At 42.9% G+C, this 26,281-nt stretch overlaps 1 long non-coding RNA gene across 1 annotated transcript in view; it reads left to right on the forward strand.

Annotated features, from left to right (window-relative positions):
• Positions 1-20,802: 20,802 nt before the first annotated feature.
• The window catches only part of LOC140553977 (uncharacterized), a 30,755-nt gene continuing 25,276 nt past the window's right edge, over positions 20,803-26,281 (forward strand). The window contains exons 1-3 of the long non-coding RNA XR_011979572.1: positions 20,803-20,891; positions 21,649-21,728; positions 24,630-24,854. This is a non-coding gene — a long non-coding RNA (uncharacterized lncRNA). The remainder of the gene's footprint in view (positions 20,892-21,648; positions 21,729-24,629; positions 24,855-26,281) is intronic.

Raw genomic sequence — 26,281 nt, forward strand, 5'->3', positions numbered from 1 at the left:
AATGCGGCTAATGTGGATCTACGCCACCGCTTTAGAAAAAGCTGTCAGTTAGTGTATGTAAATGAGGTAATTAAACTCACTTAGCATTCTTTAATAAGAGGGTTATTTGGCAGCGCTTAGCACTGTTTTAGACTTTACTTTGATGACACATCTCAAGCGCTGTCATAACATTGGATGCAAGTCACTGTTTGTTTTTGTTTTGTTTTTTTGGGGGGGGCTAATGTGTCACTTGTTTGTGGTGGGCAAACATCTCTGGGTGCACCGGTTCCAGCGCTGAGGCACCAACCTATGCAAACACGTGGGGTTTCGTACATCCCATCTGCCTCATTTTTGGACATAAACAGGAGAACTTTAAGGCTATGGCCAGATTTGGACAGACCTGACCCATCAGACCTGCACATTAAGTAGCACCGTGGATTTTGCCTTGAATGCATAAATAAATGATCCAGTTGGGAAGGTTGCTATTGGTTGGTATTTCACACATCTGACAGTGGCCTTAACAAAGGTCCTGCTGGTCTGTCTGGTGACCAGCATCAGCTTCCCTTGCTGTTTCAAGCAGCATTCAGACCTCACTATACATGCTTCTACTGGTGACCAGTTTTGGTCACTTTATTTATTTATTTTTGTCCGACTTACTTTATTTTAGACCAGGCTACATTTCTGCAGTCGTCAACTGTAGCCACTGCAGCCTCAGCTTTCTGTTCTTGGCTGACAGAAGTGAAACCTGCCGTGGTCTTCTGCTGTTGAAGCTCATCTGCTTTAGGGTTGGACAAGGTGGTGTGTAGTCTGAGCTGCTTTTCTGCTCACCACAGTTGTCTGAGTTACCACACACCAACTGGACCCTTCTTGGTAGCAGTGATCTAGCATCGTTTGAAGCATGTAAGTAACTCTCAGTGAACGCTAGCCAGGCTAAACAGCAAAAAAAAAGTAGACGGACCAGCCAAACTATTGTAATCACCATCAGATCTTGCAACAATGGCACGAACCAAGCTCTATGACATCTAATAGATGGTAGTGATAGATGCAGGAGAAATAGTCAGACGTGAAGATCTGAGCAACTATGAGAAGGGCCAGATTGCCGTGGGCAGACGTCTGGATCTGGGTATCTCCAAATCGGCAAGGCTTAGACGGCTTTTGGTCAGCTGTGGGCCGAGGGTGTGTACCAGGCACGAACCGATCGACAGGGCGTTGGGCTTCCGAAGCTTAGGAATGCAAAAGGTAGTAAGGGCTATCTCATCTAGGCCCAAGCACCAGAAAGGCTACAGTCACTGAATTGTTGTATGATGCTCACAGAACCTTTAGAAGCACCTACAATCAACTGGACCGATGGAAGATGGCCTCCTGGTCCACAGGGTCCTGTTTTCTCTTAACTTACGTGGCAACTAACAGTACTTGACAGATCTGCTGTAACGTCTTGCTGCCAAATACCCCAGGGCACCTTCAGGGATCTTGTAGAGGGAGCTGTGTTGGTGGCACACGGAGGACCAACAGGATCTCTGATACCACTCAATATTCAATGACTCCGATCTGGGCCAAAGAAATTTGATCAGAACGTGGTCTGCTGTCAGCACTTGCTGCTTCGTCTTCTGGATGTCTGTTGTGTACGCTCGGCCTCACACAGTGGTGTACGGTAGTCATCATGGACTCCGCTCTTCTTATGTTGCTGTTTTGGCAGTTCTACGGCACTCTCGAGAGGATGCTTTCTGAAGTATTTTCCAAACACTTCGCTCCGTTGCCCTGCTGATGTCCGCTAGAATTTCTTCATCGTATTCGTAGACGCATCATAACTCAGACCACCCAGCCATGGTAGTTATAAGTTATAAGGGAAGAAATGGAGACCATGCTAGACAATTTTGTCTTTCCCTTTCGGTGTTCCTTTCGGAGTTCTGTAATTTATATCACCTGCGCCGAAAGGCCTTGAGACGCTGACGCTCATCCTGGCCAGCTTGTTTTATGCTCTTCGGCATTTTTGAAGGCTGACCTGTTCATCATTTGTGGTAATCTCTTACTGAACCATCTGGAAGGAATGCGGAAAGCCTCTCCCAGGCGGCGTACATAAACCATTTCACGAGCCGCGGAACGTTTGTGCGAACACGAGCGTCCTTCCGCTCGGAGCGCCGGCCGCCGGCTCCGTCCCACCCCTATCAATAGCATCTCAGCCTATTAATCTCTTTGAACGCAGTGCAGCGCCTCAAGCCCAGTAGATGCGGCATTAAAAAAAGAAAAGCGGAGAAATCCACTTTGTGGCGTCCTCGTGTGGAGAGGCGGCTCGCCCGCTCACTGGCTCTCTTTCTGCAGGCCAGGCTTGACCCCTGACCCGTGCTGATTTGTTGTGAAGCGCGGAGGCAGAGCTCTCCGGAGCATGTGTTGAAGCACTTAAGGGAAAAGCGGGTATTGTTGGAAAGAGAATGACGAAGGAAAAAAACGCCCCTCCGCAAAACTCAATCCTATTAAATGCCTGAACGAGGACGCGGTGCATGAAAACGCAGGGGTTTTTTTGCCGTGAAAAACAGGGACACATGTACTTTGTAATCCTACTTCAGTGGAAACCTGCATCACTTGAGGACAAAGAACAACCAGCTTTAATACAAGAGGAACCTGAAGGAGATCTGCACAGCAGAGCAGATGAAGTTGATAAGTGTTCCTTACTTAACTTAAAGCTGTTTAAGCAGCAGATCATGGCCGTAAGAAAAACCCTGCATTCACGACTAAATTTGTTCATGGAACTCAACATATCCTACATTTTTCTTATTATTCCCCCCTGAGGTCATATAGGCTTATAACTTATATGTACCAAAAACAGTCATAGTTTATTACTCTATTACTTTTTCCTATAGAAAACAGGCTATTTCTTTTTAGGCCTCTAAGACTGGTATATGTAAATGAGCCCTGTAGCCTAAATTAGTAGATATATGTAAATCAGATTTTCACAAAGTACTGTTTTTTCCAAATGCACTTCTCCACTGCATGGTACCTAAACTACTTGTTGTTTTACACCACCACAGCTCAACCCCGGACATGTAGCTGGTGATCAGTGGACCATCGCTAAATGCCTTAATCTTAGCAGGTTTCCAGATATAAAATGATTATTGTGTTTAAAGCATTCCTATTAAAAGAATAAAGGATTTGTGGTAAATTAATCGGTTTTGGTAGCTAGCTGTGTTCGCATCAAGCTTGGCAGGTTAGTGCGGCACAGTTTATTATTTGTAAGTTAGCTCTATTAAAAAAAGGCCTTATAGCTCATCACAGGCACACAGGTACTGTAAATTCCCTTCCATGTCTCAGTTGTTAGATTACACTTTATTTAAAGGCTTAAACTAGGTGGGTTTTATTATTGTAGCGTTAGCCAGTTAGTTGGCTAGCCGGCTAGGAGTCTTTTAGGAGCGAATAGTGATGTTCAATTGGCAGCTTCACAATACGACAGCAACCTAAACAGTATACACACAAAAGCACATAGCACAAAAGTAGTGCAAGCTAATGTAGCTACTCTGTAGGCCCATAGTCTGCATCAGTGAAATTCTACTATACAATGGAAAAGCAATAAAGCCAAGTAGAGGCGAGTAGAGTAGTGTAGGTACCATGCAGTGGAAAAGTGTCACGTGGCAAAGTGATTCATTTTTTCCAGTTTTTAGAACTTTAGAGAACTTAGCAACGAAAATATCGTATTCCTAGATTTCCCGATTACGTTAATATCAGGAAACTTTCAGCTTCAGCTTGTGCTTCTTGGGTCCTTTGTGGATTTTAAGGTGTGTTCAGGATGTTCTGATGTGGAAGTCATCCTCTTTTGTCATCAGCTCTTGTCACTGGCTGCAGCACAAGCCCAAAAGCATGAGCAGTCCAACCAGGTGCTTAACAGTTGGTAAGGTGTTCTCCTCATGACGTTCTGTAAACATATCTTTTCTCATTGCAGCCAAAAAGTTTACTCCATCAGTCCACAGGACTTGTCTCCAGACTGCAACCGGCTTACTTTGTAAACGCCAGATGCTGACCTTTGTGGTGAGACACATGAAAGGTTTTCTTCTGATGACTCATACTTGAAGTATGGGTTCATACTTGTGAGGGTATCGCTGCACAGTAGAACAGTGCACCACCACTCCAGAAGCATTTCACAGTCAAACAGAGGCTTGAATTGTCCTTTTTAGCTGCTAGGCAGCTGCTTAGAGGAGTCCATGGCTGCTGATTGTTGGGACAAGGTTGGAGGAGTCATAACTTATTATAGTATTTAATTTATATAACAAATATATAATTTAGGCGGTATATAATTTATATCACAAATATATAATGTAGGTCTGAGACCTTGGTAAACGTTATCTGAGAGTTAAAATCTCTTCCACTAAAATAATGTTTCATACATCAACTTCATAAGCTTTGACTAACTTAATTATTCAGACTTTTTTACATTAGTTTTTGAATTTATCTTATTTATTATTTTCTTTGTATCTTTTTCTGAAATAATTTATATATATATATAATATTATGTTCTATATATTTTTACATTATTTAAAAATAAGTTTTATTTCTGGGGTTCATTACTTTATTTTCTTGTAATTGTGACGTATTTTGTCAAAATAATGACTGGCTTTGGCTTTATTATTTTAGATTTTATGAACTTGATGAGACCTTAAATGATTCTGTGACCATAGATTAGGGTCTATAGTCGATTAATGCAATAGTAGCCGATGCTAAATCGATTGTTTACGCATATTTTAGTAGCCTGAACGATCACACAATATACAGGCAAGCTAGTGTTTTCAAATTGTGCCATAAAAAACCCTTCATTATAAACACAAATAATGATGTTACCATGTTTCCTTGGGATATATTCAACACGTAGTGCTCCACTGTGCCTAGAAAAGCACCACTGAGTCGCGGTGTATGTGTCGGCCAAACCTGGCCTCGAATATTGCCTGCATATGGGCTTGTGTTCACATGGCGGCGAGGCAGGAAAAGAGGAGCTGCCTGTCTGCGAGGATGTTGACATTTTCCTCGCCTGATTTAATGACCTGCTTAATTCCGCCACGTCGGCAGCCCCGCGCAGATGTTTTGCCGCTTTAATTAGTGTAATCATCGCTCTTGAGAGAGGCCGACGGGTCACTCGGCAGGGCCTGTTTGTCAAGATGCGCCGAGTAATAACACAAAAGATGTCATTTATTCTGACGCCGCGTTCATTAAATAATGATGTGTCGAGACAAAAAGATTGTTAATCAGATGAGGGGGAAACAGATTCATTACAGAGCCAAAATTAACCTCTAGTCTCTCAGGAAAATGAGTTGGAATAGTGGAATAGTTCTGTTGTGGCTTCGTCCATGGTTTTCGTGCCGTTTTGGAGAGAGCTCGTTTATGTAAATCTTAGACGGCCTGCAGAAGGCCTGTGGTGGTGTTGCAGTTTGGCCAACTCTACCTAAGGAACATGATGGCCAAAGGTGCCTGTATGCAGTACTGCGCCAACGTTGTAAAAAGGTAAAGGTAAAGGTGCACGTATTTGTCACTGTACAGTGTGGACTGTACAGCGAAATGTGTCCTCCGCATTTAACCCATCTGGTAGTGAACACACACTCACACACACACATGTGTTAGGGGCAGTGAGTACACACACACACCCAGAGCGGTGGGCAGCCAACTCCAGCGCCCGGGGAGCAGAGAGGGTAAAGGGCCTTGCTCAAGGACCCAACAGTGGCAGCTTGCCGAGCCCGGGAATCGAACCCACAACCCTGTTATCGATATCCCGGCGCTCTAACCGCTGAGCCACCACTGCCCCACTGTAGTCACTGGTAGGAAAATTAGCCTGAAAATCTGCGTATCTGGACAGTAAGTGTTTATCTCCTCAGTAAAACACTGATATTCCTACAGAAAGTGGTGGTGGTGGTGGTTCTCCATCACTGTGTTCATCATCAGAACATCTCCAAAGTTCTCCTCTCTCATGGAGTCTAGTATTATTTAGAGTTCTCCTCAGATCAACACCTGGTTTGGTGGTAAATTAGGGCTTAATGATGGTAAATCAGGTGAGCTGCTGCTGCTGCTGCTGATGGAGTTGAACCGATCCTCCATGCTGTGCTGAAAAAAGAGAAACAAGAGCTTCTCATTCTGAAGAAATAAAGTAGTGAGATCTTGTCGGTGAGCTAGTCTGAAGAACAGAGCTCGGTTCCTCCAGGTTTCTCCTGGACGCCCCCCAGTCCAGCCAGCACAGCGTGGAGGATGTGTTCAATCAACTCCAGCAGCAGCAGCAGCAGCAGCTCACCTGATTTACCATCATTAAGCCCTGATTTACCACCAAACCAGGTGTTGATCTGAGGAGAACTCTAAATAACACTAGACTCCATGAGAGAGGAGAACTTTGGAGATGTTCTAATGATGAACACAGTGATGGAGAACCACCACTACCACTTTCTGTAGGAATGTTATTAATATTAGTGTTTATTCTAATATCAGTGATTTACTGAGGAGATAAACACTTACTGTCCAGATAAGCAGCTTTTGACTAAAATATCCGCACAGTACTGTACTCGTCACTGTCATATTAAACCCAAGGCTTTTATTTAGTCTTTATTTCCCCACATCATTTAAACACCGTAAAAGCAGCGAGAGCGCTACAGCACTACAGCAGTCATACGTGGTGCCTCAGTCTCACGCTTGCAGTTTGAACGGGGACGGCGAGTCTCCTGGGCTCTTGGCGTGCTTCAGATCGAATTATGAACCTATGTTATTTCAAATTTATTTTCATTAATTAAAGTTGAGGACGTCTTGATAAATTCCAATACCCGGGTCGCCAAGAATCAGACAGGCGAAATTCCCAGTGTATCTCACTTCAATTAGTTACATTTAAAACCCTCTCCCAAGTTTTTTCCTCGAACCATTCAACTCACTCCGAGCTGCAGGAACGAGGTCAAGCAGGCGACGCGCTCGGCAATCTGATGAAAAACAAGCGGCGTCTCCGAATAATTTCAGAGTTGAAACGTATGTACGCCATATACTGGCTTGATGGGCGTGTTGCATCAGATTCAGATAGAAAAACTGTGTTTTGCTTGGAGAGCACTTTTAAATACACTGCTTATTAGCCTCTAAAAATAACTGCAGAGAAGCGAATCACGGAAATGAGCTTCCAATTAAAACTATGGCAACTTTTAAATGAAATAAATGTTCCCAAGAACAAATATGCTGAATACGCACTCATAATGCTTTCTCATCTGAAAGGAGCAAAGACATAACGCGCTTTTATCTGGACGTGTTATTAATTAATCCAATGAATATTTCATTTTCTGGTCATAGAGACGTTGCAGTATGTTTAAGGAGAATCGTCCTCAAGTTCTTCGTTAGGCCTCAGCTATGTTTGCCACCTCATTTATTGCTGCATTACAACCTGCTGGTGATTCTGTTTGTCCTGCAGCTGTATTGCAAGGCTCCCAGGCTCCCAAATGGACCTTAGGCTGGACGTATGATCTTATAGATGTTTGAAACCAATGGAGAATAATGGTTTGGTGTGGAATGCTCCATCCTAGAAAGCTTTCTGGGTCAGAAATGTTCACAGTGGCAGTGAATGCAACCAGCCGTCTGAAAAGTGTAACGCCTCTGAAAGCTGCACTATTAAAACACACGGTTCTTCAGTGGATCTTTCTGACCACTCAGAGAACCATTTCAAAGCTTTAATAGTTCTGATATATGATGGAAGACTTTTGTAGGTGCTTCTATAAAGCATCATATAGGCTTCCATGATTAGTGTTACTATGTGTGCTCACAGCCTTGTTACCTGATACCTGAGGTATTGATTTTTGTCAGGCACATATATTTAAACTAGTTTAAGTGGCGGAAGAGTACAAGCAGGCGCTGGCAGGCAGAAAAGACCCCCAATAAAACCTGTTTTTTAGATTTAGTACTATTTATCATCATCAACGTTACATATGAAACTCAGATGATGCATGTAGATTTACTGATGGCTTTGAATAGTAAGTATGTATGTATGTATATATATATATATATATATATATATATATATATATATATATATATATATATATATATATATATATATATATATGTATATACATATATATATATATATATGTGTGTGTGTGTGTGTGTGTGTTGTAGCCACCAAAACCCCTGTTTCCTATCAGTACCATTGTAAAAAATGCAAATTTTATTTTTAATAAAATAAAACTTTAACAGCCTGAATTTCTCAACAGTTGCATTATGTTGAAAATTTGAGAAGTCAGTGGGAATCCCTTTTAAAAAATATTTTCACTCCCTTTTGGCACCTTTTCTTTTTAAAAGTGCAGTTATTTTGTTGTCTGATTTTTTTAAAATAAAAAATAAATGTGTGACAAATTATTTATCCCTTAATACGTTTGTACATTATAAGGGTAGCCATCCACAAACAGTCACATACCTGATTAAAAAAAAAGAAGATTGAAAAAAAAAAATTTGTTGAATAAAAGACATTGTTTCTGTGTAGTAATGGTATCCATTACAGTGGAGTCCAGAACGCTGAGACTACTGGTGAAAATGCATCTATTTTGAATCTTGTAATATTTACTTTTTGTGTTATACATTTTCATAATTCTCAAACCTTCTTTTCTTTACTTCCAGGTTTAAATGCAAACAAACAAACAGATTTTTTAAGTGACCTCAGGCGTCTGAAGGCTACTGTAGTAGTTTTAAGGACTGTGTACAAAAGACTCTAGGACTCGAAAATGTGCTACAAAGGGTTCTTTGAGTGATGCCATAGAGGAACCACTTTTTTTAGTTCCTTAAAAAACATTTGTGAAAGAATATAAAGAACCTTATAATTTGTGAACCAGGTTCTTTAAATATTTAAAAGGTCTCTTTAGAAGAACCATTTGTAAACCCAGTGTCTTTAGCCCTCCCTAAAACATATTTTGAATTTTTATTTATTTATTTGTTTTCTTATATGTATTTTTAGATTAATTGTCAGTTAAATTATAGTAAGATAATAATATATAAGCAAAAAAACTTTATATAAATAAAGTATGACAAATAAATGATCACCATCTCAGTATTGTCCAAAATAATCGTGATTAGGGTTTTCTATAATCTATTTCTCTATAATCGAGCAGTCCTATTACATACACCTCTTTTTACCCCCCACTTCTGATTTCACCCCAATCCATCTTCAACGGCTGCCGGATTCAGTTGCAAAGCCTCAAACAAGACAAACCGATGTGCACAGAAAGGCCAGTGTCTCGTTTCTTTTTGCACTGGGAGCGCTGGCACAGGCCACTGATCACAACGAATGGCCGAGAGGCCGCAGCGCGCTCGCTGTGTAAACACACCTGCGGTGGATGATTCACCACAGGCCTCGAGGTCCCGACACCCCACGACCCAGTCAGAGAAGCGCCCTCGTTTCTCCCCAATGGACACCAAGCGCTCATGAAAAACAGCCCGCGGGGCATTCTGGCCAAACAATCTTAAGTGACGTAATTAGCATTAGCTTGATTTGCCCGGTGAGCCGGTACTGTAAAGCCGACTGTGTGCGCCTCGCTGTAAAGAATGAACGCCGGACTCCGCATGGTCTCTTTTTTTGGGGGGGGGGTATTTATTGACGACTTCCTAAACGAAAAAAAAAGGCCTCAACTGGCAAATAATTACCCACGTTAGCTTGATTGGAAATTGCCCATTGAAAGGCCTGTGCTGTCGTAGGAGTAGTAATGCTGGACACGTTTCTTGGATGAACTCGTTATGACCTCATCTCCCAAACAAAATACCCACTAATGATGAAAGTTGGCTTTTGGAAGGACTTGAGCAGCACTAGTAATATGCCTGTACATTTCTACTGCACATGACAACGCAAACCTTGTTTCCAGCACCAACTGTTTATATTATGTGAAAGATCTTTAAACCTTTACAGATTCTTTGCACTCATACAGGCCATGCAGTACCAAGAACCGTTTTGACGTATGAGCATGGAGTACCTCCACATAATACTATTATTAATAATAATAATGTAAAAATACAATGTGCAAAACCCCCCACATGTGCAATTAAGAGTCATTTGCAATTACCTGTAAATAATCTGTAAATAATATTGTTATTGTTTTTTTACTTTTATGAATTATAGTGTGTATATAGTGGTAATTGATCTATGTTTTTGCATCTGAGTGTCTTGCTATCCCTTTTCTGCTGAGACACTGAGAATTTCCCCACTGTGGGACTAATAATCTTATCTTATCTTAAGCTCCTAGGAATTACTTTTAAATTGGTGTACAATCTTTACATTACATGAAGGTTCTTCCAGCCTTTAAAGATTATTTGCACTTATACAGGTCCACTCTTGGCTCCATTAACAACCTTCCTGTAGCTCCTTTTCTGGAAAAATGAGAAGTGTAAATGGGAAGAACCTTGTTAAAGTTGAAAGGACCTGAACATTTTGTAAGTTCCTGCGAAGAACCCCTTAATTGGTGTGGGATCTTTACATTACATGAAGCTTCTTCCAAATGATAAGATCTACTTTTGGCTCCATAAATAACCTTTTGAAGAACCTCCTGAGAAGAACCTTTAAATTAGTATAGAACCTCCTGTAATACTTAAAAATGTAAAAGAGCTGTTTGAGGAACCTTCTCTGTCACATATTGCTTATGTGCTATACCGGTTCTAAACAACGTCCTTCCTAGAAGCTTTACAATAAGTGGAGGTTCTTCAAACCTTTAAAGACCCTTCCAGTAGTCAGTTCCTTACAAGAACCTGTGTGAAGAAGCATTTTAGAGTTTGAAGGACCTCCACATAGAACTGTTTACCTGGTATACAAGCAGTAAGGCCTGTAAAGGTTCTTTAACTCACACAGCTCATGGCTTAAGCTCAAGGCTCCCTAAAGAAACAGATGTTTCTTTTTGGTAAATGAGTGTGAAGAAGCAGTGAAGGGTTTAAAGATCACATGCTCTATTAATACCAGTTCCCACAACCTTTACATTAGGTCGAGGTTCTTCACACGTCCACAAATCCAACGTACAGAAATGTCCTCCACAGAAACCAGCACATTTTATGCGTTTATTATTATTACGTGAAGGTTCTTCAAACCTTTGAGGGAGTCAAAAGTGCTTCTTCAATGGCATCACCCAAGAAGAGCACCTTTAGCAGAACTAAATAAGCTTCAGACCTCAGACGTCGCATTCGTCTTAACAGACCGACTGCATTTGGGTCTCTTTAAAGAAAACAGTGTTTCCCCAGCTGTAAGCAGGTCCATGTATCATTTTAATGACATCACTGGAACGTCCCGAGTAGGACCCTTTTGAAAAACAGCGCTTGGCAAGTTGTGAAACAGTGTCATTTATATCCATCATCATCAGTTCAGTAGTGGAGATGATAATGCATTTGCTCGCGCAGTAAAAACAAGCACGTCGCCGGTGCTCGGGCTCGTCGGGTTGTGCGTGTCTCAGTGTTTTTTTTTTTTGTTTTTTTTTTCGCGTCGAGGGCAGAGCTGACTTTCCGAGCATGCCTGATGAGCGGCTGAACCAATTTGTCTCCCCGAGCCCCCAGGAACTTTGCAGAACTCTCTAAAGTAATTCCCTCAATTCTGGCTGCCTAAAACCTTGTCCCGGCACAAACAATAGCATTGCTTTGTAAAAGCCATTCTAAAACCTCTGCCAAGCATAATTTATCATTTGAATTACAATAGGCCACTTAACACAGCTTAAATTATTTCTCTGCACTATCAGCTACTCGACTGGCTTGGTGTTGTAACAGCACACTATCATGAACGGGCGCGGGTTATGAGGTAGTCCCTTATCAAAGGCTCAGCGCCGTAAGTTTCAGGGAAACAACTGCTCGCAACTTTCTTTCTTTCCTTCTTGCTGTAAGGTACGGACCAAATGACATGAGTTTCTAGCGGTGGCTTCGTGCGTGTTTGAGGAGTAGGTGAGCTTTACGTTGCTTACGTTGCTTTGAATAGATGGCGGAGGGGGCAGCGGCGGCCACTGACCCGATTGTTTCATCATACTCTCGCTCTTAAAGGAGGTCTGCTGGCAATGCTGGTCAAAACAACGACTTAAAAGTTAGTTAGGTATTAGCATACAGATGGGATTAGCATTATGGATTTATCATATTTATGATATCTTTTGCCTGGAACCACCTACACTCTTAAAAACGAAGGTGCTACGCCGCTTTGCCATCAGCAGCCGGAGTCTGAGAGAGCACAATTGGCCGCGTTCTTTCCCCTCATACTGTTAAAGCGATGGTGTTCGGCACAGGCGTCTGTTGGCTGGTGTGTTGGTGCTGATGTCCCTGACGTCACTATATACAGGGCACTGATTTGTGGGTATACCCAGAATCCATTGTGTTGTTTGGTTTGCAGATTGGTGTGCAGCTTCTCTGAGGAAGACCAACGTTCAGACTGTCGCACAGCCGTGGGCTCCCACACATATGTCCGAAATCGGTCACTACCTTGTTGAATTCTGTTCCCTATAATAGGCGCCGTCACTGAGCGCTAACATGACATGCTTTTTAGTATGATTATTCCACGTCAAGGGGTCTGAAACATTACAGACATATTCTAGGCTTAATACTTAATACTTAATCCAGGTCAGTGGTTCCCAGTGGGCTTTTAGATGCGAATGTAAGAAGTCATCAATGTAGCAATATGAGGAGCTCAGTCGCTTGACTGAATTGAATAATTACACAACAAAACACACCAAAAAAATGATTTCAAATCTTATTGATTGTATCCGTTAATCTGATGATAAAAGAATTCCATAAAACCAACAAGAGAAACTGTTTCCTTTGACTTGCACTGAAAATAGATACTCAGATACTCTGTATCAAAGTTTTGCAGAAAACAATTAAGAAATACTGACAGCCAGTGACCCCTCAGCAGGACCGCCATGGCCCACCAGTGGTCTAGATCAGAGATTTCCAACCCTGGCCCTGGAGAACCCCCTTTCAGTGCACACTGCCATGATGATCCGCTATAGCACATTACCTTCAACGCAGGAAGGGCTTATTAATTAGCAGATTACCTGGATCAGGTACACTAAAATGCAAGGGACAGGGAGTCCTCCAGGACCAGGCTTAGGAATCTCCAGATTGCATTGCATTATTGCATGCTAGCTCTACAGCAGTGGTCTCCAGCCCTACCTTCCTGCAGGTCTCTCAACTCCAACACAAAGTCTACCACAGCTCATTCAGCCCATTAAGAACTCCTGTCTTTGTCCAAGTCTTTGAGAAGGTAGCTCTCTCATTTCTACTATATGTAGAAGGTTGAGTCCCAAAACACACAGTGGGGTCCAAAGGTCTGAGAGCACTAGTGAATGGCCTCTGTTTTGCATTGTTTTGAGACTCTGATGAAAACTTCCATGGTGGAGATCGGACTCAAAACACGCCTGACCTTTTTTTTACAAAGGTGTAAACGAAGACGGTCAATGGAGATGATCAGTGAAGATGGACAGCGCCATAAATATGCCTAAATTTGCCATCACCTTTCTCTGCTTTTAGCGTTTTCACGTTTTTTTAGAGTGGTCTCAGACTTTTGGACACGCTTCCATGTTCCTTGTGGGCAGGCCTGAGCATGCTGTGGCCTAAAGTTGATGGACACTTTAACAAGATAATGTAGATATGACACACAATCCATTGAGCAGCCTATTATTGCTGGTTTTCCCAGACTGTGATACACTGTGTAACTCCAAAGAAGACATAATTAATGAAGGAGATTAAGGCCTCTGACAAAAACGACCCGTTTTCTTTCCTTCCTCTGCTAGCGTTCGCTCAGGCTGAATGCTAGCTGCCTGACGTCATGTGGCTTAGCTGCATTAGGCCCGTGTTTGTGAATGCAGGACCGGGCAGCAGCGATTCCTTTGGAAAGCCCAGATTTAATTAGTCCATAAATCCCCTGAAAAATTCATGAATTTGTCTTGCCCCCTCATTGAAGTGACTTAGCCAGTGGTGTGAGGCCTTTTCAGGCCAGCTTGGTAAATCGGGGACCGCTCTTGCGCACACATATACACACACACACACACACACACACACACACACACATATACACACACAGAAAGAGAAAAGAAACAACTGTTTATGTAAATAGGGGCTGTGTGTTTACTTGATGGAAGAATGGCGGAGCCGTGGTCTCTGCGCTCAGCTTAGCGAGGCCCAGCCAAAGGGGACCTCTCACCAGCAACTTCAGCCTTATTAAACTGATTACCAACTCCAGCTAATTAATCAGAGCCCAAAGAAGGAGCAGTGTGTGTCGCCCCCAGATTCTCTTCTCTCTCTCCTTTTCACTCTGTCTCTCTCTCTCTCTCTCTCTCTCTTTCACATACACTCTCTCTCTCTTTCTCGTCTAGTCCCCCCCCCCACCTCCTCCTTTCTTCTCTTCTTTCTTTTCTTTCCTCAGCTCCGATGGAAGGGAGGGGAGGTGGTTATTTTCATGCATCATCAGAACTGGTGGGACGGGAGGACGAGTAGTAATTACCTTACACAAACAAGACTGAGATTGCCTGTGAAGCTGGCTCTTTATTTTAGCTGCTGAGGAAAAAAGGGGGGGGCGAATGTGGAGGGTGTGGGGGGGGGGGGGGGTGAGATGGGGGGTGTCGCAATGACTTCAAAACACAAGTACAAGTGTGCTTCCACATGAATACGCTTATTCTTTTATTCGAAAACGACTCTTTCGGATCCTCGCATGTCACGCAACCTGTAAAGACTGGGCTTGGTGTCTGAACTCTGCATCTTTAGCATCGCGCTGTAGCTATGAGGCTAAGCGAGCAATCAAGGAGTGTGTGAGCCAATAGGGTTAAGCTGTTGAGAGATTTCTAACGGACGTAAATATGGGATTCTAGAGATTCTGACACTGTACAGAAGTAGGCTGACATGGACTGCAGTTAGCAGAGTTATAGCAACGGACGCTTTTGCAGTCAGTGGAGCGTCACAATTATTTTGACGCTGTTGTTGTAAAGCCCCTATCTACTGTTTCAAATATTAACAAATATTTTAATATTTGCTGCAGCCCTCAGAACTCAGTCAGAGATCTTTACATGATCGGCTTTGGCCTCACAATAGCATCGTGAACAACTGCCGGTGTGGGGAATCAACGTGCAAGAACATGCAGACTAGATTAGATTATGGATCCAGTGTTTTTTTATTAATATTATTATTATTATTATTATTGCCATTTTTAGGCCGACAAAGTAAACAATTTCCATGCTGTTTTAGTGAAAGGAGCTAGAAACAAGGAAAATATATCACAGGGGTGTGTGCTGAGCACCCAGAGCTTAAACAAGCTAACACATGGTTGGTATGACTAGTAAATGTACTTTGATTAACCCCTTAAACAGCCTATGGTCCGCCAGTGGGCCGAAAGTGCTACCAAGGAGTCCGCCAAGGAATAGCCCCACCAGTTTGCACAGAAGTGCGAAGTAGTTACTGAATAGTAACGACTTAGTGTGTGACTAGCCCTTCTGCATTAAAGGGTAAACACAGGTGATGGGGTCTTCTAGGTACATGCTGTTAGCTGGGGGAAGCAGGGTACGCCAGCCTTATGCCAAATACCTCCTTAAGCGATTGTACTGATGCAGACGAATTTCCAGGTGGATTTCTTTACATCCGGAATAGCTGTAGGGCCACAATACCCCAACATCTGGCACATAGAGTATGGTAGAAACTGTATGAGCAACTCAACCCCAGTGTCCAGTTTACCTTTACCTCCATTGTGTGTTAGTAGCATTAGCCTCACAGCTCTAAAGAAGCAAGCTGCCGTCCCAAGCCCCATGTCTTGGCTGATGTACTACATTTGGGCTAAGGGGAGAATTTGACTTTCGGCCAAACCATCACTTTAAAATGTGTCATCAGTTTGACATTTTCTTTAATTCTAAACATTAGAGCGCAGTAATGCAGCGCACAGAAGCGGCCGTGCCCTCTCTGCTTCAGCCCCGGCCCGTTGTTCGCTGAGATGCCATTGTCTGTGCATTAGAATGATGCTCCGGCAGCCCCCCCAACCCCCACCCCCCCAGAGATGAGACTAACACAGTCTTTTCTTTTTTCCCGCCAATCTCTGAAAATGCCAAGTGGAACTGGGTGCCCTACTGTTCCTAATTACTGCATGATTAAAGAACGAAATCAGGGATTCTGCTAAAGATGTTTAGCGCTCTCTCTCTGTCTCTCTCTCTCTCTCTTTAAGGAGTTTGGATTAATCCCCTTTGGATCTAGCTGCACCATTTCTGCATTCCTCTTGTTCTGTTTATCAAATAAACCCAAGTAATTAGAGACTTTAGATAAGTAGGCTAAATGGGTGCCCGCCCTGTGTCGTCCTGGGCTTGATAGGAACTCCAGTGTGTTCAGTTAATATCTGCTGTTATCCTTGTCGGAGAACAATGGCGCCGTGTCTCGCATGCGTTTATTATGCGCAGGGGGGCTTCCTTGACCTTAACAAACACTTTCAGTCTTCATTTAGATAAACGTATTGGACAATTACGCAAACCACAAAGCTCTGATTCACACAGTCAGTGTGGAATATGACCCCTTTAAGAGTTTTCCAGTGGGGGATGGGGGGGGTGGCAAAGAAATTACAGGTGTAACGATTTACAGAGTGAGGAATTTATTATAATACAGTGATACATTTTTCAACATCACAGAAATAAGGAAACACAGTGTCACTGATGCAGAGCACACAAAACCATTGAAATTGTTTGAAAGAGCTCCCCCTTGTGGAGAATCCTCGTGGGTGAGTATGTTGGCAACTTACTTGCCATTTGTGATGCATTGAGAAAGAACCACAACTCTTTTGCACTACACACCCCATCCACTGGGGGTCACTCTGTGTTCTGAGAGCCCTATGAAGGCTCATGTTTTTTAGAAGATGGCCTCTGGATTTGAACCCAGAGCAGAAGCATGCGAAAGACTTCTCAAGGTGGTTCTCAAGGTGGCTGAAGAGCACTCAGATCACTCTCCTAACAAACGGGGAACTTTTACACCTCTCTTCTTTAAACGTTATCCCAATGTTTTGGCTCTTAGGTTAGAAAACCAGTGCTTGGGTTTTCTGAGGATCCTCAGATGAGACGGGTCAATCTCCCACTTTAGCCTCAGACACCTCGCGTTCACGATTAGCAACTGCAACAGCTATTTAACTAGGGGCTCCTCTAAACTTCTCTATACCTGCCTGGACACTTGTGCTGTGTTGGTGGGTAGCCAGGGGTCTGTGACCTCAACACTAGCATCACTTTACTTAAAAAAAGAAATTCGGCATCACCAGAACTGTAACCAAAGCCGTAAAATGGGCCAATGCCAAACCCAAAGACAGCTGAGATGCAGTAAATGGCAACGGCCAATTTAGGAGAAGATGGTGCTGTTGATACTTGTATGCTGTGTTCCCTTTAAACTGGGAATGTTGGATTTTCTGAACTTCCAAGTATGAAATTTAAACTGGAACGCCTCCACAAGCTGGACTTTCTACTCAAAAAGTTGTCTCAGAGTTTAAAATACAATATGGCCAAACCGCACATCAACAGTAGTAGGAGCATATATATATATATATATATATATATATATATATATATATATATATATATATATATTTATATATTTATTTATTTATTTATTTATTTTTTGGTTAGGTTTGCCATGAAACAGCTGTAAAAGATTTTTATGGTCAACTCTGAAGTCTTCAACTGTTGGAAATAGTGTACAATTATATTTTAAGTGTTTAAAATGGAACGCAGTCTTTGCATTCACCAGGCTTCCTGACCACCACTTTCCTTTGTCATTGTCCACAGAGGGGTAACTCAAACCCGGCAAGTGACCAAGCTGAAGTTGGAAAAGTAGGGGAAAGCTTACCATACACCAGCAGTGCAACTCAAAAGCTATGCACAAGAAAGCTAAATCCAGGGAAGCGTGAAAGTGCTGGGCTAGAACTGACTACAGTCTCTACTATGAGTGTCAGACAGTGACACTATCCAGTAAGACCTGCCACCATTTTCACTTTTCACCAAATGTTTGCATGTGACACTATTTTTTGGTTTATTATTGAACATTAGAAACATTACCATGTCCCAGACTATCGCTCTAGCTGCAAGCTAGTCACAATACAGCGATACAGTGTGATGTGTTGTTGTGCCATTGTGCCCTGTTAGAAATGTTCTATTACAGTGTTCCTTTGTTGGAGACCTCAATGCTGAATGCCCGTAGGAGCAACTGTTCAAAATGGGGAAAATGTTAATGTGAAAACGTACGAGCCCAAGAGTACCTGAATCGGCCTCGTTGCCAACCCATGCACCCCCACCTCACAAAAGCGGGATTAGCGTTCTCCACTGTAAACGGCCAATGTGAAGTGAGACCACACAACAAAGGACGGTGGGATCAAGATCTTTCATGTGTCCAGCTTCTGAACACCACTCTCCTCTTCCACTTGAGTGTTTCAGAGCTTTCGAGTAGCGTCCGTCCCGACTCGCATGACCTCCCCTTGCTCGGCGTTCAATCAGCCATGAGCTAAACGTTATTGAAAGCCCAGAGACAGCAGAGTAAACCAATTTCGGCGAGCCCGACGCATTGTCTCTACTAGATAAACTGTCAAATCCCAGCGGAAATAGAAACGTCTTGAGGCGGCGTCCTGTTTGAGCCACTTTTTGGGATTGCGGAGATTTGTGGAGAAATGCCTCTAATTGATTGCGTGATTGGCTTAATGGTTCTCCAGGAAAGGAGGACATTGAATCAGATCATTTTTTGGGGGGGGAATTAAAAGCGAGAGCCCACTATTGCTGGATTTAGCTCATCCTCTGAAATGACCCATTGTTCTCCTCGCATTATTCGAAGAAACAGGATTTTGCCTTCAAAGCTTGTTTGTCGACTGTTTTCCCTCTATTGTGTTTGCCTGCAGAAAATAGATAATCAGCCCAATAAAGCAGCGAGCCCGAGCCGCCGTATGCCATCGGTTCTACATCACAGAGCGTCCTGTTACAGATAGGAAACTGGTGGTTTCAATGATGAGGTTTGATGAGGTACGATGAGCCAAATAATGCACTCGTTTAACTGACTCAACACGTGAGCGCTGATGTCTCATTTTCCCCCAAAAAACCAAAAAAAACACTGTTTACGGGCCCCCCCAAAAAAGTGGCGCATTGTTTCATGAGGAGACGTGCTTTTAATACCCTCTCGGTGTAAAGGAAACGCCATCCGCAGAAGAAGAAACAGAGCTAAGTAGGTCAAAATATGATTACGCTCCGGTAAAGTGTTTTAAGCTGTTTCAATAATCCTGTTTTTGCAGCTCTCTCTTTATTTTAACAGCTCTGTCTTTGAATTATGTTAATTCTGGGCTTGATAGGCCTCCAATCCGGCATTCTGTGAGAGACAGTAGCTAATTGCGCTGAAATAAAACACACTCTCAAATGTAGCTGTTTGCTCTAATGCTCAACCACTCTCCATAAGTACACTTCAAAAACCTTGGCTTCAGCGGCGCGCTACAGCATAAAGAGTCGCTGCTGCTGCTGCTGCTGCTGGCTCAGTCCGACTGCGCGGGCTAGCCAGAGGATTAACATCACAAGAGTGATGCGTAGCTCGATACTTGACATCCGGCGAACGCTGCTGCTGCGGGAGGGGCGCTTCGTTCACATTTAGACATGTCGAGTAGATGTAGATGTAGAAGTCCCCATGTCAGTGTCCAGCAGACCCTTCTAATGAACGCATTCAGCAACTTTGCTGACTCAGATGTGCAAATGCACAGACACAGCTTGTCTAGTCCTGGAGGGGGGGTATAAAGCCCCCTAGCATTGAGCTTTGGAGCAGTGGAAGGACTGTGTTCTCTGGAATGATGGACGGTGCTTCAGCCAATACTTTTGAGATGAGTTGGGGATGATGAGGTGGGGTGGTGATCATCGAACATGCTGACCTCACTAACACTCTTGTCGCTGTGTCAATCAAATCCTCACAGCAATGCTCCTCCAAACCCTTACTTTACATTGTGTACTTTTCATAGTTTCATAGTCTTAAGAACAATAAGAACACCTGCCAAATATTGAGTAGATCACCCTCAGGCCACCAAAACAGCTCTGACCCATTGAGAGTTGGACTCCACAAGATCTCTGAAGGTGTCCAGTGCTATCTGGCATCAAGACAGTAGATTCTTTAAGTGCTGTAAGTTGTGAGGTGGGTGGGGCCTCCATAATCATCACTGACCCTTAGGTGCCCATGACCCTGTTACCGGTTCACAGATTGTTCTTCCTTGGACCACTTTTGGTAGGTACTGACTACTGTGTACTGGGAACACCCCACAAGACCTGCCTGATGTTTAGGAGATATTCTGACCCAGTCGTCTAGACATCACAGTTTGACCCTTGTGGTTCAGATTTTTACATTTTTACATCACCTTCAAAAACAGAGAGGTCATTTACATTTACAGTACATTTAAGGCATTTAGCATTTCTTCACTCAGAAAATAACCTTAGCTAGTTTGTATAGGCTAGGATCCAAATTATCCCTCTGAGCTTAGATACTGCTAAATACACAAATCAATATGGAGACCCCAATACTCTACACTACACTTTACCCCAGTGCTCTTTAAACCATTTACATTTATGGCATTCAGCTGACTCTCTTCTCCAGAGTGACTTACAGTGTTACTCGTATTACAGCATTAGGCCAATCGAACCCCGGTCTCTCACACGGTGTGGTAGCTTACTGGCAGGTAGTGGTGCTATCTGTTGCGCCGGGTCTTCAGTCGGCGTTTGAAGACAGCATGCGTTGAAGTTCGTTCCACCACTTTAGTGCAGGACAGAAAAGGTCTGGACGCTTGTCAGTTTACTTATTTGCCTCACTTTTCTTTAATGAACCTTCCACTGCTCAAACCCTAAATTGCTTACATCATTTACAGTGTACCTGAAGACACAGTCTAGACTGAAGGTTGGAGGGGGGACCGGCTCAACAGAGGGAGCCACCGCGACCCTCCAGAACTGGAATTCCTCACCCCAGAGGTACTTTTTTAATGCCGATTCCCTTTTCCTAACTTTCCATACCTTTAAGCCAGGAACCATTCAGGAGCCTTTAATTCTAGATTCTGTGATTGAAATTTCTCCACAGTCTAGAGCGTTCTTTGACTCCCACCAATAGTAGAACCCTTTCTGCTGCTATGCAGAACCTTCTATGAAGGTGGTTGTTGTTTCCCACCAATCCGACGAACATTTTAACCAGGCAAAGAACCACTTAGGCATCCAGTGGTGGCTCAGCGGTTAGAGAGCCGGGATATCGATAACAGGGTTGTGGGTTCGATTCCCGGGCTCGGCAAGCTGCAACCATTGGGCCCTTGCGCAAGGCCCTTTACCCTCTCTGCTCCCTGGGCGCTGGAGTTGGCTGCCCACCGCACTGGGTGTGTGTGTGTACTCACTGCCCCTAGTTCACTAATGTGTGTGTGTTCACTACCTTAGATGGGTTAAATGCGGAGGACACATTTCGCTGTACAGTGACAAATACGTGCACCTTTACCTTTACCAAAATACGATGGATCTGTTTAGGCCTGTACCTTTCCTGACGAACCCTTGAGGAAGCCCTGATAAAAGCCCTTCTTTTATTTAAGCAGTGCTGCACTTGTACTTGTATATCAGGAATGCGCTGCAGGAAACGGTCGTTAACGTGCAGAGATTGTGAGCGTGAATCAGTGGGAAAGTGCAGAAAATGATGAAACCTAACGTCTGTGTTATTATTGGCGTGTTTTTTCTTCTGTTTTGTCAGCAGCGATGGCAGTCTGTACGGTTGCCAATGAGGAGCCTACATGTTGGGATTAAAGCTGCCACTTTGCTGGAGTGGATTTCAAGGTAATTTATTCAAATTTAGTGGCTTAGTTGGAAAATTACATATCGCTGGTGCAACTCTGCATAGAACAGCAGACAAGGGAAGCATGCTTTATATGAATCACTCTCGCTCTCGCTCTCTCTCTCTCCCTCGCTCTGTCTTTCTCTTTCTCTCTCGCGCACACACACAGTTTGCAGGAGTTTCTCCAGCCCTGTTTTCACACAACTAATCTCTCCCTCTTTGAGTTGGGCCTGGTGTGTCGCTCCTTACTAATTAGATCAGGATTAGTTGATGGTGAGTTTTTTTATTTTTTATTATTATTTATTTATTTTCGCTCGCCGGGTTCCTCTGACCATGGTAGCTGTTTCAAATCACCATTTCAAACTTGACCGCACAAAAAACGCTTTCGCTGCTTCCCCCTCTTTCTCTCCCCTCCATGTTTTGCATTAGAAAACAGCTGCGGGAAGAATGACAAACACCGTTAATCTCTTGCTCGCTGGCAATACGTTACAAAAGGGGGGGTGGTGGTGGTGTTGGGCGGGTGGTGAGGGGCTGTGTGTTGTGCGTGGTGGGGTAAGGCGGGATTGGGCTCCAGCATGGTAAACACTCAGAATTCAGCAATTGTCCATTACCTCTAAAACCCAGACGATAACAAGCCTCATTAATTAAACGGTGGGAGTAAGTGGGGTTACACGAATCGGAATTAATAATTGGCCTCGGTGGCGTCAGTGAAAACGGACGGGTTTGGATTGTCTTCCCTTCCCTTTTTTTTTTCTTTCTCCGCGGATGTGCCATTTCCATCCAGTCCCAAGGATAGGTTTAGTCATGGAGTGCTCCTTTAATTTGTTTGCCACGTTTTCCTTCTTTTTCCCGAAAAAAAAACAAAAAAAAACGTAAAAGTGATCAAGTAGGCATTTAATTGCTTGAAGAAAACAAATCGCTTCCTAAAGCCATTGTTTGGATTGTGCATAAGCTGCAAGGAACATGAAACATTTCAGCAGCTAGTTTGTCCTCAGAAGTTGGAATCGAATGAATGGGACAAAAAAAAAAAAAAAGACCACCCAGAACAGACCACCGCTCTTATTGGTTTACCATAAAGAACCATAGAAACATACATTATTCACTCATTTTAAAAGAAATACTTTATTATTACCATAGATACAACAAGAAGGAAAAATGGACTTTAACATTTTGTCTAAATGTGTGGCTAATTGAGTGAAAAATAAACAGTGGACTGGTGGACTGGACTATTTTCTGTTTATCGGACCTCCCATTAGCAATGCTCCCAGCAGTAAGAGGGTAAGCACTTAACACACGCCTCCTCCGATACATGCAAAGCCAGCTATATATATATATTTTTTTTTAAACAGGCAGCCGACACGCTCTGAGCAAAGCAGGCTCCACCACATCAGCTAACCCATGCCTGTGCCGGCCAACATCACTTAAGTAACAGCCAGTTGTGCTCTCTCAGACTCTGACTGCTGATGGCAAAGTGGTATGGCTCTGGATTTTGAACTTGTGACCTCCAGGCCATAGTGGTAGCGCATTATACTGCACTCGAATCACTCGAAGCCCCCTATAACGCAGCTATAGCCATTTTATTTACCATCCAAAACGGCCAGGGAAGCTGCAGGTGTCTCAGGAGTCAGTCTGCTTCCATTCACCCTCGGTACGCTTCTCTAAAATGGAGAATTTCACACCAAACCACTCAGAATGACCTTGATTGTTTCTTAACGACTCAATTATGTAGAGCTTTCGTAAACGATGGTGGAATTGCCCTTCAAGACTTTTCCTGATGGCCTCATAGTTACCTCTTCGTTGGAAACACCTACATGGTAGATCCCCCTTGCTTGTGTTTCCATGCACAATGTGTTTCTAATAAAGTTCCATGTTTCTAATAAAGTGGCCAGTTAGTGGAGGTAAACCTTTACCTCCACTAACTGGCCACTTTATTAGAAACATGGAACTTTATTAGGTGTTTCTAATAAAGTGGCCAAAGAGTGGAAATACAAGGTGTTTCTAATAAAGTGGCCAGTGAGTTGAGGCAAAGGTAGGTGTTTCTAATAAAGTGAGTTGAGGCAAAAGTAGGTGTTTCTAATAAAGTGGCCAGTGAGTTGAAGTACAAGGCTAGTGTTTCTAATAAAGTGGCCAATGAGTTGAAGTACAAGGTAGGTGTTTCTAATAAAGTGGCCAATGAGTTGAAGTACAAGGTAGGTGTTTCTAATAAAGTGGCCAATGAGTTGAGACAAAGGTAGGTGTTTCTAATAAAGTGGCCAATGAGTTGAAGTACAAGGCTAGTGTTTCTAATAAAGTGGCCAATGAGTGGAAATACAAGGTAGGTGTTTCTAATAAAGTGGCCAGTGAGTGGAAATACAAGGCTAGTGTTTCTAATAAAGTGGCCAGTGAGTGGAAATACAAGGCTAGTGTTTCTAATAAAGTGGCCAATGAGTTGAGGCAAAGGTAGGTGTTTCTAATAAAGTGGCCAGTGAGTGGAAATACAAGGTAGGTGTTTCTAATAAAGTGGCCAGTGAGTGGAAATACAAGGCTAGTGTTTCTAATAAAGTGGCCAATGAGTTGAGGCAAAGGTAGGTGTTTCTAATAAAGTGGCCAGTGAGTGGAAATACAAGGTAGGTGTTTCTAATAAAGTGGCCAGTGAGTGGAAATACAAGGCTAGTGTTTCTAATAAAGTGGCCAGTGAGTTGAAGTACAAGGCTAGTGTTTCTAATAAAGTGGCCAATGAGTTGAAGTACAAGGCTAGTGTTTCTAATAAAGTGGCCAAAGAGTGGAAATACAAGGTAGGTGTTTCTAATAAAATGGCCAGTTAGGAAGCACAAGGCTAGTGTTTCTAATAAAGTGGCCAGCGAGTGGAAGTACAAGAAGTGTATAGTAACCTTATATTTCCATGCTTTCCATTTCTGTTCCAGCTGCAAGAACAGCGGTGCATTCACAGATCTACATGACATGTGGCGCAGCGTGTTGTGATAGTGCCGTCCCCGCCGCAGTAAAACGCGTGTGAAAAGCCCCGCTGTGGAAACACACCTGAGTGTGTGTGACACTCGGGAGCTCCAGAGAGGCAGAAGGAAGAGGAGACAGGTGTAGACATGCCCATCATCATCTGGCGCAGGATCCGACACCTTTAAAAACAGACGGTAATTTAATTAACTCTTTCTTTCCCGAAGGATGGCCCTCGTGCACATCTGTGGCTAATTTGGATGGAAGTGAGGAGATGGGAAAAAGAGAGCCACCGGATTTGTTATTTACTAGCTGGTGTCATCCCACGCTTGGACAGTCATAGCTCTGTCAAACCAGTGCTGAGAAAACAAAAACAACTGTCACGGTGGTGTGAAACCGGGCTGAGATGCAGGTATTCAGCAGTAGCAACAGATGACCCCAGGCCAGGGCCTGTATACGCTCAGCTTTAAAGAGTAGGAGTGCTGATCTAGGGTCAGCTTTCTTTCTTACGTACAGAAAGGGCCTTGCTGACAGGAACAGGTCCTGGATCAGCACTCATACACCAAAAGGCTTAATAAGTCAGAGCTTAGTACAAGGATCGATTAATCGACTGATCTAGACAGCCTGACCTGCCAGTCATGTGCATGTGTCAGGATTTTTTACACCAGCCGTATTATTTGCCATGCTGTTTTAGCTTGATAACAGATTTGTAAAAGCATTTTTGGCAATTAAGTTCCTTTTCTAAAAAGTGTGTGAATAACTAGGATAATTTTGTGGCTAGCTGTACCATTACTGAAAGTGTTTGTAGCTAGCTGTACCATTAATTAAAGTGTTTGTAGCTAGCTGTACCATTAATTAAAGTGTTAGTAGCTAGCTGTACCATTACTGAAAGTGTTTGTAGCTAGCTGTACCATTAATTAAAGTGTTAGTGGCTAGCTGTACCATTAGTTAAAGTGTTTGTGGCTAGCTGTACCATTAATTAAAGTGTTAGTGGCTAGCTGTACCATTAATTAAAGTGTTTGTAGCTAGCTGTACCATTAATTAAAGTGTTTGTGGCTAGCTGTACCATTAATTAAAGTGTTTGTAGCTAGCTGTACCATTAATTAAAGTGTTAGTGGCTAGCTGTACCATTAATTAAAGTGTTTGTGGCTAGCTGTACCATTAGTTAAAGTGTTTGTGGCTAGCTGTACCATTAATTAAAGTGTTAGTGGCTAGCTGTACCATTAATTAAAGTGTTAGTGGCTAGCTGTACCATTAGTTAAAGTGTTTGTAGCTAGCTGTACCATTAATTAAAGTGTTTGTGGCTAGCTGTAGCTTTACAAATAGTACAAATATTACATTTTTGACAGCCTAGTATTTTTTGGTAAGTCAGTACATTAATAAAAGTATTTTTGCTTAGTTAGTATATTGGTAAAAGTGTTGTTTGGTAAGTCAGTACACTGGTAAAAGTATTTTTTGGCTAGCCAGGACATTGGTAAAAGTATTTTTGGCTCATTAGTACCTTGGTAAAAGTATTTTGGCTGTCTATACCTTTAGTAAAAGTATTTTTGGCTGGTAATACATTGGCAGAAAGTTAATTGTAGTTAGTACACAGTAGTAGTTAGTATTAGTAAAAGTGTTTTTT

The sequence above is a fragment of the Salminus brasiliensis genome, chromosome 4 (genome assembly GCF_030463535.1).
Source record: "Salminus brasiliensis chromosome 4, fSalBra1.hap2, whole genome shotgun sequence".
Lineage (NCBI taxonomy): Eukaryota > Metazoa > Chordata > Actinopteri > Characiformes > Bryconidae > Salminus > Salminus brasiliensis.